This window comes from Hyperolius riggenbachi, chromosome 9 (assembly GCF_040937935.1).
Source record: "Hyperolius riggenbachi isolate aHypRig1 chromosome 9, aHypRig1.pri, whole genome shotgun sequence".
Classification (NCBI taxonomy): Eukaryota; Metazoa; Chordata; class Amphibia; order Anura; family Hyperoliidae; genus Hyperolius; species Hyperolius riggenbachi.
In genome coordinates, this window is record NC_090654.1 from 247,756,988 (window position 1) to 247,772,132 (window position 15,145).

The window sequence follows — 15,145 nt, forward strand, 5'->3', positions numbered from 1 at the left end:
GGAGAAATGCCCCGGCAGGTTTCTTTGATGGGGCGGAGCTTAGCTTCTTTTCAGCTAAAAATGAGGCTTACATAAGGAAAACAAAGTTCTGATGCTGTGAAACTGTTAAAGAAACACCAAGCCTTTTCAGTGCTGCTGAGTAGATTTTTAGTCTGGAGGTTAACTTTAACCACTTTACCCCCAGCGGTACGAATTTCTCCGCCCCTTTTTTCCCTCCTAAAAAACCAGGGACGGAGAAATCCGTACCTTCCGCGCTACCGCTGCTGTCCGCGCTCCCGCCGCTCGTGCGCGCGCACCCGCCGCTCGTGCACGCCGCCGCCCGCTCGCCCGGAGATCAATGAACGGGAAAATCCATTCCCGTTCGTTGATCTAGCCCCCGCAATGATCTGTTGCTTCTTTCAGAAACAGCGAGATCATTGTGCGTCTCCCAGCCTCCTACTGCTTCCTGTAAGCGTCCTTCCGGACGCTTACAGGTCGCATGTAAACAAACACTCTGTGGCCATCTTGTGGCCAAATAGTAAACTACACCCTAAAAGCATTTTACATATACAAACATTACATTTACACAATAAATTAACTCATTACCTCCCACACTCCCCAATTTTTATTTTTTTTTTGTAATTAAAAAAAAAAAAAATACAATAAAAAAAAAACATAAATAGTTACCTTAGGGACTGAACTTTTTAAATATTTATGTCAAGAGGGTATAACACTGTTACTTTATAAACTGCGGGCTTGTAATTAGGGATGGATGCAAAACTGAAAAAAATGCACCTTTATTTCCAAATAAAATATTGTCGCCAAACATTGTGATAGGGACATAATTTAAATGATTTTATAACCGGGACAAATGGGTTAATACATTTCATGGGTTTTAATTACAGTAGCATGCTTTATTTAAAAACTATAATGGCCGAAAACTGAAAAATAATAATTTTTTCCCACATTTTTTCCTATTTTCCCATTAAAACACATTTAGAATAAAATAATTCTTGGCATAATGTCCCACCTAAAGAAAGCCTAATTGGTGGCAAAAAAAACAAGATATAGTTCATTTCATTGTGATAAGTAATAATAAAGTTATAGACGAATGAATGGAAGGAGCGCTGAAAGGTGAAAATTGCTCTGGTGGTCAGGGGGTAAAACCCCTCAGTGGTGAAGTGGTTAAACAATGTAAGCACAGCGTTGCTCAGCCGTATCACATAGGGGACCTCTTTCTGTGATAGCGGTAACTCATGGGGGTTGTTACGGATGGTCTGATTCCATACACCGGCATCAAATCCACATCTGGAACACACATATCTGGAACACACATATACCTCCCAGCTCTCAGAAGAAATGTGTTTACTGTAAAGGCTGCACCCCAGCCCAAAGCCATTTGTTAGGCCCCTATACCACATGCATAAGTACTGTTGTCCATAGGGATTGAGGCTTGATCTTCCAGGCAAAAGTTCAGGGCTGAGTGTCTCTAGGTTAGCCACACATATGTTGCTATAGAGGATGAAGAACAATGCATTCGAGGTTCGGCCATGCGTTATTGTCACTAAAGATCTGGCATGGCGAATTTTTAGATGTCATCAGTAGGCTTCTGTGCACGTTAGATTCTCAACCAAGATCGACGTTTACAGCCAACTTGGCTGAATTTAACCCAGCAGGTGTACCTAGATCCGCCCCTATGGTATCCTAGGCACAACGACCTCTGATGACCGCCCCCTTCTCACGTACACATACTCGACTCTACGTAGAAAGGAGAGAAAGGATGAGTGGTGTGGCATCAGCCAACAAATTCGCTTAGTTGAATTTTGTTAGTACATAGGTTACAGTAGAGTGCCCGGTATACTAGAGGTTACCCCAGACCTTTGCCTATACAGCCTATGTCCAGAAATGGCCTTGCCCTAATCACAGCTCCAATCATACATACCAAGAAGAAGTAGCCTATTGGGTCACTACCTACCAATTTGGCAGTAAAGCTGTATACTATACAAATTTTCATCTACTGCAGCACTGGCATTTTGTCAGGTCATGTGAATGCTGGTGAGTTTCTGGACTTTTTGTTTAGGGCTGCTTCAAACGGACGTTTTGCTGGTATTAAACGTGGCATTTTAAAAGTAATGCTTAGGTGTCCCAGTAGTTAGCTAGGCATAGGTATGTGTTTCCGTATAGGTAGGTGCCCCAGTAGTTAGCTAGGCATAGGTAGGTGTTCCCGTATAGGTAGGTGGGTGCCTCAGTAGTTAGCTAGGCATAGGTAGGTGTTCCAGTATAGATAGTTAGACAGGGACTGGCACAGTATAGCGATTACCAAGGTCCAGCTGCAACAAATAGGGCTGTATAATGCAGTGTCAGTAGGCAACATATAAAAAAAAATAGATCACAAGAACAAGATTAGCTCTCAAAAGAGCTGTTGTGGGGTGCTATTTTAGCAATAAGAATCAGCAAGGAGCAAGCTAACAAGCCTACAAGAGCCTAACTAATCTTTCCCTTTGAGAGAGTCTACAGCAGCTGTCCCTTCTCTATTTACTGCAGGTACACGAGTGAGTCCAAAGCCTGACGCTGCCTGCCTTTTATAAGGGGGGGAGTGGCTCCAGGAGAGAGTGTAGCCTGATTGGCTACAATGTGCCTGCTGTCTGTGATGTAGAGGGTCAAAGTTGACCCTAATGTTGCATTATGGGGGCGAACCGAACTTCCGCAAAAGTTTGTGGTTCTCCACGAACGCGAACCACCAGAAGTTCGCCGGGAACCGTTCGCCAGCGAACAGTTTGGGCCATCTCTAAATCAGAATTGTGCAGAGGGAAAGATCTGACCTGGTCTTTGAAACAGTGCATTTGCACTTTTACCCAGACTTTGATTGATGCGATCATGTTACCGGTATTCTTGGCTTTCAGGATAGGTATGATTTTAGGTGTCCTAACATTTACAGTCAGTCACTTCCCCAACCAAAATAACTTCATGGTCAAACTCTACTGCTAAAAAATTCTAATTGAGCGAGGTAGCAAACTGCAATTGAAAGCTTATTTTCAAAATGCTATTTTGGTCTTGGGGTGCGTTTTAAGTAGCCATTGATTGCAATGAGAAAATGCATGTGTTGTGCGGTAAAGCAGCGCAGGTTGTATCATTTTTTGAACGCTATGCAGAATCGCAGATGCCGCCTGAAAATGCGGCAGCGCCATAGACAATCAATACATGCATTTTCTCATGCGTCACTGCTGCAAATAGCTGCAGATTTTTCCAAGTGTGACCCCTGCCTTAGAGATCTGGACAATCTCATCATCAGACTCCCACACACTGAGAGTTTTTAAAGCAGCAGGGTCAGCCATACTATGCCAGGAAAAATAAAACAAATATTAGTAGATAACTACTTGTTCTACTTACACAACAGATGTATTGCACTCTCCATGTTTTGATTTCAGTTCATTTCAGTGAATTTTTTATAGTAAATAAAGAGGATTCTGTTCCTAGCATTTGTCTTCTTGAGTCCCTCTGACTAAAGCCAATACTGATGTCATTTCCTCCCTTACTTTTTTTCCCTCCTAGAATCGTTACTGTCATAGCTAGCTTGCTTTGTAAACATGTGAGCACTGCAAGATCAGATTTCAGCCTCATGTCACACTGAACTGCCCACGGGCAATCAGTGACGAGCAGGAATGTGGGAGGGTAGATGACAAGCTTCCTTCTTGTCAGCAATGTACCAAATAGAGCCAGTCTAAGTAAGATACGATTTATTACAGTAGAAACATATCTGAATGGATTGGAGTGCTTGCAATGCAGGGTAAAGTTCCAGGCTACATAATAAACACAGTGCAGTGGGTAAATGGAATTTGATTTTGTGGTTGACAATCCCTCTTTAACCACTTTACCCCCACAGGTACGGATATCTCCGTCCCTTTTTCCAACCTGTCAACACCAGGGACAGAGATATCCGCACCTCCCGCCGCTGTCCGCGCTCCCGCACGCTCGTGCACGCGCCCCCGCACTCGTGCATGCTGCCGCCCGCTCGCCAGGAGATCAATGAACGGGAAAAACCATTCCCGTTTCTTGATCTCAGCCCCCCAGCAATGATCGGATACTTCTATGAGAAGCAGCGCGATCATTGTGAAAAAAAAAAAGTTTCCCAGCCTCATTGAACGTACTTCCGACCAGGGCTGTGGAGTCGGTCCAAAAATCCACCGACTCCGACTCCGACTCCTCAGTTTAGGATTCCCCCGACTCCAACTCCGACTCCACGACTCCGACTCCTCTAATTTGCATATTACAATTTTGTTGATTAAAAGTATGTAACATGAAATTCGTCTCATAACTGCCAACGCTTAGGAATTTTACAAGACAACTGAAGTGAGAAGGATATGTAGACTACTATATTTATTCCCTTTAGACTAAAACTAGTCCTTAGTAATAGTACTTGTAAAAGGTACAAACCGGAACAAAGAACATCTATCAGGCCCTAGGCAATGTAAGTGTGGGTACATGTAAGAATGATGTGCAGGTACTCTGCAGGGGAATGAGGAGATTGTAAACAGACAACACCTCTGTGTTCAATGTGCACAGCATTCTCAGTGGATTCCCTGCAGCTCTGTGAGGAGTGCATATGTAGAGTATAGTACTACTGTGTAACAAAGTAAACCTGAGACAGATGAAATTAAAGTTTTATACATACCTGGGGCTTCCTCCAGCCGCCTTCAGGATAATCAGTCCCTCGTTGTCCTCCTCCACCACCTGGATCTTCTGCTATGAGTCCAGGTACTTGAGCCAGTCTGGCGTAGTGCGCATGAACACACTCCACCGCTAGGAGCATACTACACCTGTGCAGCACTATTGCGCAGGTGCAGAATGTTCCTGGCTGTGGGAGTGGCATGCGGCCGGACTGCGCTGACTGGCTGAATTACCAGGACTCATAGCAGAAGATCCGGGTGGTGGAGGACAGTGAGGGACTGATTAGCCTGAAGGGGGCTGGAGGAAGCCCCAGGTATGTATAAAACTTTACTTTTCATCCGTCTCAGGTACCCTTTAATTTGTAGTCACTAAACCAAATTTTAATAACATATCAAATTATTTGATTTCATCAGCAAAGGGAGTGCATACATTTGCATAAATCAGCATCAGTGCAGAATTATTTCCATCTCATTGACCATCTCTATTAGTGACACAGCTACACATCAGGCTTTATTCTTACAGCATAGATGTTATTTAGTATATATGTTACGGCCAGAACCCGAAGTTTGGCCAGAACTAGAAGTGGCCGGCCACTTCGGGTTCTGGCCGGCCAATGCGCGAACTGGCCGCTGCGCTGCGGCCAATGTGAGAAATGAAACAATTCCTGTAAGGTTTAATGTGATGTTGTGGCCGCAGCGCAGCGGGGGGCAAAAAATGTATCACACATCTTTACTTTATTCAATGGCATTAAGCCGCCCGGCTTTTTCCTCTGCCTCTCTCTCCTCCCCCCCCCCCCCCCCCCGCCTCTCTCTCTCCTTCTCTTTATGGGCACAGCCGGGCGGGGACACGCGTGTCCCTCCGGAGTCGTTCGTCGCGGCAGGGGAATCCTGCCGTTCTTGCAGAGCGGGTGCTGGCAGAAGCAATGTCTGCAGCCTCCCCCGCTCTGCTCTCCTGCCGCGAGGAACGACTCTCCTGGACACGCGTGTCCCCGCCCGGCTGTGCCCATAAGAGAAGGGGGGAGAGAGAGGCGGGGGGGGGGGGAGGAGAGAGAGGCAGAGGAAAAAGCCGGGCGGCTTAATGCCATTGAATAAAGTAAAGATGTGTGATACATTTTTTGCCCCCCGCTGCGCTGCGGCCACAACATCACATTAAACCTTACAGGAATTGTTTCATTTCTCACATTGGCCGCAGCGCAGCGGCCAGTTCGCGCATTGGCCGGCCAGAACCCGAAGTGGCCGGCCACTTCTAGTTCTGGCCAAACTTCGGGTTCTGGCCGTAACATATATAAGAGATTCCTGTGTACGCATCATATATACAGTCACAATCAGATATGTATATCTGACCTTAAAAATACGGGGACTGCTTTATTGAAGCAGCACAAGTAACTCATTTTGATTGGTTTATTTCATTTTTGTGGACTAAGCACAGCTATTACTGTATATATACATTATTTTTAATGACTATTATCTGAGAAATAGAACATTTTATCATATTTTCTATTTTAATTACAGTTACAAATTCATTAGGAGTCGGAGTCGGTGCATTTTTTCCCGACTCCGACTCCAGGCACCCAAAATTGCCCGACTCCACGACTCCGACTCCACGACTCCGACTCCACAGCCCTGCTTCCGACGCTTACAGGACGCATGAACAAAAAATTACTGTCTTGTGGCCAAATAGTAAAACTACATCCAAAACATTTTTCATATGCAAATACATACATTTACACTATAAATTAACTCATTACCTCCCACACTCCCCAATTGCTTTATTTTTTGCAATAAAAAGAAAAAAAAATTACAATAAAAAAATACATAAATAGTTACCTTAGGGACTGAACTTTTTAAATATTTATGTCAAGAGGGTATAACACTGTTACTTTATAAACTATGGGCTTGTAATTAGGGATGGACGCAAAACTGAAAAAAATGCACCTTTATTTCCAAATAAAATATTGGCGCCAAACATTGTGATAGGGACATAATTTAAACGGTTTTATAACCGGGACAAATGGGCAAATTGTGAGAATCTGCTCAGCTGCCTGTGCAGACAGGCAGCGTTTTGACCACTGTTCACGTCTGCATTCTGCAGGTCTCTTTAAGAGAGACCTTTTGTCAGTTCTGCAGCTTGCTGCTGAGGAATTTGCATACATTCGTTATGCAAATCCCCTACCTGCCTCCTGTGATGACTGGCAGTATAAAGGTTGGGATTACCCACAGTCCTTTGCTGGTCATTCCTTCAGGGTTTGTAGTATACACTCCTAGTGAGTGTCAGCCATGCTACTTCTCGTTGAAGATTAGTTTAGAGTTATTTGTGGGACTGCGCTAGGCAGATTCCCTAGTCTAGTTAGGATTGTATTATTTGTATTGCCTGTTCTGTCTGTCTGTGGGGTGCTAACCAGAGCAGCGGTTGCTTCTGGTAGGCCCTTCTGTTCTGTTATTATCTTCTCTGGATCGCACTAGTCTCTTTGAGCTAGTGCTGTGGATCCTTCTGTTCTGTCTTCTGGGATCACGCTAGCCACTTTTCGCTAGCGCTGGGGATCCTTCTGTTCTGTCTTCTGGGATCGCGCTAGCCACTTTTCGCTAGCGCTGGGGATCCTTCTGTTCTGCTACTCTGTACCTGGATCGCGCTAGCCACTTTTCGCTAGCGCTGGGGATCCTTCTGTTCTGTCTTCTGGGATCGCGCTAGCCACTTTTCGCTAGCGCTGGGGATCCTTCTGTTCTGCTACTCTGTACCTGGATCGCGCTAGCCACTTTTCGCTAGTGCTGTGGATCCTTCTGATCTGTCTTCCTGAATCGCACTAACCGCTAGCGGTAGCGGCTGTGGATCGTTCTGATCTGTGTTTCTGCTTGGATCACACTTGCTCTGACGGAAGAGCGGTGGATCCTTTCTGCCTAGTTCCTGTTTCACGTTTGTCTGTCTTGTCTGATTCGAAACGCTTGCTGTAGGCTCGGTGAGGTAACCGTTAAGCAAGCGCTCGCGTTCTCTGTTTCGTGTTTGTCTGTCTTTGGTTAGTTAGGCGTGCTTGTCTCTGTTGTGCGTAACACGCGGAGACCGCGCACAAACGCGTGCACTGTTGCGAATGAGTGCGGTGTTCGCGTTCAGCTAGCGTTTTTGTTATTTTCCTTATCTTTCTCTTTGTATGATTTGCTGTGCCTTTGCTACCCTTGTGCTCTGTCCTGCTCAGTCTTGTGTCGCTATTGGCAATCGCCATTCTTGCGATTGCGTTTCCTACTTCGTTTCCGCCGTTGTGTGTTCGCCGTCGCTGGGTGGCGACTAATTTGGTGGGCACACATTGGTTCTGTCCTTTTGCTCTGTTCCCTGTGGGCTATCCAGCCCTGCCTGATTGTACCTTGTCCCGGATCTGTACAATTCCCATTTGGCATCTGTGGCTGTGCAGCGGCTGTGTTCGCCTGCACTCCACAGCGCCATCTGCCGGTGGGAATTGCCCTCTGCGGGTGCATAGCACCTAGCCTGGGTGTCCGCAATAATACGCTTGTGGAGGAAATCCGCCGCGTCAGCGCACGTCTGGTGCGCTGACCACGGAGACGATTCCACAATCGTTACAGAATGACCAGCCAAACCAAAATTCCCAGGGCAGAGGGAACCTTTGATTTGATTCAGATGTCATTGCCTGAGACAAAAGCGTATGTGGATCCTATTATAGGTAGGATCGCACACTATATAAAAGCAGTTAAAAAATCGGTGCTCGTCCCTGATCCCCACCCATATGGGGATTATCTCGATACCGGGCTATTTGAACCGCCATTTGCCTCATGGGAAATTGGGGCCTTGGTGGAAGAGTTTGATTTCGATTGGAAAGCCTTTTGCGATTTTTATATTGCAAAGAGCGCGGATGACCTGAATGATTGTCTCGACTCTATGTACCTTTTGATCGATTGTGATGAATGTGATGAGTGTGATGTGGATCTGGTGATTTATGTGTGGCAGACTATTTTGGACGAATTGCACACACACCAACCAATTATTTCAAATAAAGAGACACCATTGTCACATGATTATTCCTGTCTTTCTGGGGTAAAGCAAGTGAGTTTGGACACTGTGCGACCTGAAATGAATGGGTGTGCCTCGTTTGTGGACACCTGTGTGAATTCTGATGAAGTTTCTTCTGTTTGTTTAGAGGTTAAATCTGTGCGATCTGATGCCTGTTTCTCAGATGTTCCTGCCGATTGTGATCAGCGTGGGTGTGTCAGTTTTGTCAATGATATGTGGGATCCCTTGTCCTGTAAAAACAGATCTTCTTCTCCCAGTACTACTTTAAGATCCTCCATCTATGATCTTGCCATGGGGAAAATTCCCAAACTATGCAGTTTCAAGAGTAAGGGTAATGTGATTAATAAAGTTTCTCATGTTGTTGTCACAACTCCTTCTTCTAACATTGTTCAGTATGTATGCTCAGATCTAGTCAGGTGTGAATGGGAGCCCCCGTTCCAGAAAAAGCAGCTCGAATCGCTGATGTACGAATTGGAGAACGATTCAAAGTCATTTTGTGAGTACTACATTGCCAGAAGTGAGTCTGTCTTGAGAGCATGTATAAGTTCTGCTTCTGCCTTAAGAAAAGGAAAGGGGTGTGAATTTGACTTTGTGAGTCCGCTGATTTGTATGTGGAAAATGATTCTGAATGAACAACGTGTACTTCATTCAGTTGATGTTTGTAAAAGCACATTGTCAGCTGGTGTTTCTGAGATCCAGCAATCCAGCCTGGAGACCTCTGAATCCCTGTCTTCGAAATGTCCACTTTCGCAATCGACTGCGATCTTGGATTCACAAATTTTGCGTTCTGACTCCTCGGATTTGACATCGTTAGCCGAGTCCAAGAGTGAGACAACGCCTTGGGTTTGCGAACCTGATACTGAAGCACCTTTGCTCTGTCCAGAGAAGATGTCTCTGAGCCTGCCCTGTATCATGAATAAAGACATTATGTCCACTCGCATTGACATTTGCGAGTCTGATTCTGAAGAAAGTATTGACTCTCCACCCAGTACTCTGGATGAGTCAATATTGCCTTGTACAATATCTCCTGCAGTGTCCCTAGAGGCTCGTTTAGGTATTGCTGCTATTTTCACCTGTTTTTCTGCAGTTTTGGAATTGCAAGCTAGTTTGACTGCTACGCAGAATTCTGGGTGCAGCGAGATTAAAGTTAGAGAGTCAGTGTGTGGTCCAGTGAATATGCCTGTACATTCCCCTCATGATTATGAAATTCAATCTCAGTTTATGGTGGAACCTTCCTTAGGACATCTGCCCTGTCCACAAGATAAAGTTCCAGTTTTGCCCTGTAACATGGATAGTTCAGAATCCTTCCTAGAAAACTTGAAAAATGATGTTCCTGAGGTCTTGTTTGATGTTCTGGAGGTCTCCGAGTTCCTCCCAAAGGGTGCAGAACTTGGAGATGTCTCCTGCCCCCTAAGTCCTTCTGAGGTGTTACCCTCTTCCGTAGGCATTGCTGCCTTGCTGGCTATCTTTGCAGCTCTAGTGGAGCTTCACTCATATGTAGTCAATGATGATATTATTGTCACAGAAATTTCTGAATTTGTATCCGAGTCTTCTTTTGAAAGTCCAGTGCCTGTGACCTCCACTCATGATGATTCTCTGCCCGGTACTGGTTTTGGTCTTGTCGTGCCGGACTCCGAGGTTGGCAGTTCCCCAACATGTCCTGAGGTTTCTCCTGTGCTGGTGTACCCCAGTGTGCTCTGTGATCCAGAAAGCCCAAGTGTGCCTCGGTTACCAGCGTACTCAGATGCTTCCTCGGTGGAGATATGCTCTGATATGGCCTGCCTGCTTGCATGCCCAGAAGTGGTCCCTGAAAGTCTTGATCTTGATGGGTGTCCTCGTAATTCTGAATCCGGAATTGTCATTGGTTCCATGGGGGTTCTTGGTAATTCTCCATGTGAGCCTGGTGATTGTTCTGCCCTCTTGGGATCTCTGTGGAGCTTCAAAAGGTTCTGGGAGATTCCGGGAGAAATTTTGCTTGGTACACTGGATAAGATCAACGGTGGCTTTTGTGTTGTAAGGGACACTTCGAACAGGTATTGTGGCAGGTTTGGTATTTTCGGACGCTCCTTGGAAGGTGGTGGGTATTGTCTGGAGGGTGTCGATGGCTTCTTCTCTGGCGTTCACAGTCCTGATGGGTGTTATACTGAGACTGGTAGAACTGATGGGCATGTTTCGGTGGCTTCTGTTTCCGATGAGGTCGGTTTCGGGTGGACTGACTCTGGAATTGGACCTTGTCGGGCTGCCCCGACCTTCATGAGTCTTCTGTTAGGGAGGTTTGGAGATATCAGTTTTGAGGGTCGTCTGGAATTCGACCCTAGAAGGGGGGGTACTGTGAGAATCTGCTCAGCTGCCTGTGCAGACAGGCAGCGTTTTGACCACTGTTCACGTCTGCATTCTGCAGGTCTCTTTAAGAGAGACCTTTTGTCAGTTCTGCAGCTTGCTGCTGAGGAATTTGCATACATTCGTTATGCAAATCCCCTACCTGCCTCCTGTGATGACTGGCAGTATAAAGGTTGGGATTACCCACAGTCCTTTGCTGGTCATTCCTTCAGGGTTTGTAGTATACACTCCTAGTGAGTGTCAGCCATGCTACTTCTCGTTGAAGATTAGTTTAGAGTTATTCGTGGGACTGCGCTAGGCAGATTCCCTAGTCTAGTTAGGATTGTATTATTTGTATTGCCTGTTCTGTCTGTCTGTGGGGTGCTAACCAGAGCAGCGGTTGCTTCTGGTAGGCCCTTCTGTTCTGTTATTATCTTCTCTGGATCGCACTAGTCTCTTTGAGCTAGTGCTGTGGATCCTTCTGTTCTGTCTTCTGGGATCACGCTAGCCACTTTTCGCTAGCGCTGGGGATCCTTCTGTTCTGTCTTCTGGGATCGCGCTAGCCACTTTTCGCTAGCGCTGGGGATCCTTCTGTTCTGCTACTCTGTACCTGGATCGCGCTAGCCACTTTTCGCTAGCGCTGGGGATCCTTCTGTTCTGTCTTCTGGGATCGCGCTAGCCACTTTTCGCTAGCGCTGGGGATCCTTCTGTTCTGCTACTCTGTACCTGGATCGCGCTAGCCACTTTTCGCTAGTGCTGTGGATCCTTCTGATCTGTCTTCCTGAATCGCACTAACCGCTAGCGGTAGCGGCTGTGGATCGTTCTGATCTGTGTTTCTGCTTGGATCACACTTGCTCTGACGGAAGAGCGGTGGATCCTTTCTGCCTAGTTCCTGTTTCACGTTTGTCTGTCTTGTCTGATTCGAAACGCTTGCTGTAGGCTCGGTGAGGTAACCGTTAAGCAAGCGCTCGCGTTCTCTGTTTCGTGTTTGTCTGTCTTTGGTTAGTTAGGCGTGCTTGTCTCTGTTGTGCGTAACACGCGGAGACCGCGCACGAACGCGTGCACTGTTGCGAATGAGTGCGGTGTTCGCGTTCAGCTAGCGTTTTTGTTATTTTCCTTATCTTTCTCTTTGTATGATTTGCTGTGCCTTTGCTACCCTTGTGCTCTGTCCTGCTCAGTCTTGTGTCGCTATTGGCAATCGCCATTCTTGCGATTGCGTTTCCTACTTCGTTTCCGCCGTTGTGTGTTCGCCGTCGCTGGGTGGCGACTAATTTGGTGGGCACACATTGGTTCTGTCCTTTTGCTCTGTTCCCTGTGGGCTATCCAGCCCTGCCTGATTGTACCTTGTCCCGGATCTGTACAATTCCCATTTGGCATCTGTGGCTGTGCAGCGGCTGTGTTCGCCTGCACTCCACAGCGCCATCTGCCGGTGGGAATTGCCCTCTGCGGGTGCATAGCACCTAGCCTGGGTGTCCGCAATAATACGCTTGTGGAGGAAATCCGCCGCGTCAGCGCACGTCTGGTGCGCTGACCACGGAGACGATTCCACAATCATTACACAAATACATTTCATGGGTTTTAATTACAGTAGCATTCATTATTTAAAAACTATAATGGCAGAAAAATGAAAAATAATGAATTTGTTCCCACATTTTTTCCTATTTTCCCATTAAAACACATTTAGAATAAAATAGTTCTTGGCATAATGTCCCACCTAAAGAAAGCCTAATTGGTGGCGAAAAAAACAAGATATAGTTCATTTCATTGTGATAAGTAATAATAAAGTTATAGACGAATGAATGGAAGGAGCGCTGAAAGGTGAAAATTGCTCTGGTGCTCTAGGGGTAAAACCCCTCAGTGGTGAAGTGGTTAAAGAGGAACTCCAGTGAAAATAATGCAATAAAAAAAGTGCTTAATTTTTACAATAATGATTTATAAATGATTTAGTCAGTGTTTGCTCATTGTAAAATCTTTCCTCTCCCTGATTTACATTCTGACATTTATTACATGGTGACATTTTTACTGTGGGCAGGTTATGTAGCTGCTGCTAGCTGTTTTGGCTGTTAGAGACAGCTGTAAACAGCTAATTCCTGTCTGTGAACCTTGTTACATTGTAACAAACTGCCAAAAGTACCGCGGTCCCAGAGCTTCTTGTGGGAGGGGTTTCAGCACAAAATCAGTCATACAGCGCCCCCTGATGGTCTGTTTGTGAAAAGCAATATATTTCTCATGTAAAAGGGGGTATCAGCTACTGATTAGGATACAGTTCAATTCTTGGTTGGAGTTTCTCTTTAAGGTACAAAGTAAAGTTTTAAAAGGTAAATAATGAAGTGAATCTATGTATCAGCGCATGATGGCGCGATGGCTACAGAGTAAGTGTAAGATTTTGGTGTAAAAACTCATGAGGTTTCTAAGCTCTGCCCAATAAGAACTTTCAGCCAAAAGTATAATAGACTTTTTAAGGTGATTTTGTATATGCTAAGGAGTTCATTGGCTTCCATTACAGCAAATGAACTAAATAACCTCCCTGGAGAGATTTCGTGCTCCATCTTATCTGTGGGGGAGCTGCATAGCATATCTTGGCCTGCACAGGCTTGCAGTCATAATATTTGTTTTTAATTGATCTTAACAAAGTAATGTATATATAGTGTTAAACGCATGCAATAATTTCACATGTGTTTTCCTGTGTTTTACATAGCAACAAATAAAGTAAACTTGGACAATTTAGGAGGTGCGTGATACCTTATTTTCTCTTTTTGAATTATTATGGCTACAGAATTACAAATAAGAATGAAATGGCAGAATTATTAAAGCACACATGAAGCCTGCCACAACTTTTAATTTTGAATGCCTGTTGGGCAAGAACACCTACAGTATATCTGAATGTCTTCATGCTGTTTGTTGTAGGGTCACCACTGCTGCCTGGGCCATTACTAATCCCCCACCCCACCCCACTCCTGGAAGTTCACCAGGTGGTGAACAAGTAATTTTGAACTGTGCATGCGCGAGTTTTGAATACTGCATGCAGTGGCATAACTAGAATTCATGGGGGCCTGCAGCAAAACCTTGATGCCCCCCCCCCAATATTCACACCCCTTCCTTTGATGCCCTTCACGGCCTTGGCCCATGATGATGATTCAGCTTTTCCCATAGTCTCGCAGTTAGCAATCATGTGACCCCCAACAAGACAAATTCAGGAATCATGAGGCCCCTATCAAGACAAATTCAGAAATCATGAGGCCCCCAACAAGACAAATTCAGCAATCATGAGGCCCCCAACATGACAAAGTCAGCAAGCGTGAGGCCCCCAACAAGACAAATTCAGCAATCATGAGGCCCCCAACAAATCATGTTGCACCCAATAAGACAAATTCAGCAATCTTGGCAATCTTGAGGCCCTCAACAAGACAAATTCAGCAATCTTGAGGCCCTCAACAAGACAAATTCAGCAATCATGAGGCCCCCAACAAGACAAATTCAGCAGTCATGAGGCACATAAATAGACAGCATTTCACATAAATAGGCAGAATGCCCCCTTAATATGGTAGACACCTCTCACCTGGCTTCTGAATTCTCCTCTACTGGCTGCTGTACCTGGCAATACTGTTTTTGGCTGGATTGAGGATGATGTGTGAGCTGAAAGGCCTGGCAGTGATGCTGTGGCCTGGCTGGCAGTGATGCTGTGGCTGATGTTGTGGCTGGGTTGGCTGGCAGTGATACTGGGCTGTGCTTGGCTGGTTGAAGTAAATTCTGGCCTGACTGGTGGTGATGCTGTGGCCTTTTTGATAGTGATTCTGGGCTGGTTGGCTGGTGGTGATGCTGGGCTGGCTGGCCTGGATAGTTTAGGTAGCGACAGGTGCCCCCTAGTTAAGGTAGCGCCAGGAGTACACCAGTTTAGGTAGTGACAGGAGCCCCCCAGTTCAGTTAGTGACAGGAGCCCCCCAGTGTAGGCAGTGACAGGAGCCCCCCAGTGTAGGCAGTGACAGGCACCCCCCAGTTAGGTAGTGACAGGCACCCCCCAGTTGGGTAGTGAGTGACAGCAGGGACCCCCAGTTAAATAGTGAGTGACAGCAGGGACCCCCGTTTAGATAGTGACAGCAGGGACCCCCAGTTAAATAGTGACAGAAGGGATCCCCGTTTAGATAGTGAGTGACAGCAGGGACCC

General features: G+C 45.9%; 1 long non-coding RNA gene across 2 annotated transcripts in view; it reads right to left on the reverse strand.

The window, feature by feature from the left end:
- Nucleotides 1-1,068: 1,068 nt before the first annotated feature.
- The window catches only part of LOC137531994 (uncharacterized), a 58,165-nt gene continuing 44,088 nt past the window's right edge, over nt 1,069-15,145 (reverse strand). For both annotated transcript variants that reach the window (XR_011023833.1, XR_011023832.1), the window contains exon 4: nt 1,069-1,737. This is a non-coding gene — a long non-coding RNA (uncharacterized lncRNA). The remainder of the gene's footprint in view (nt 1,738-15,145) is intronic.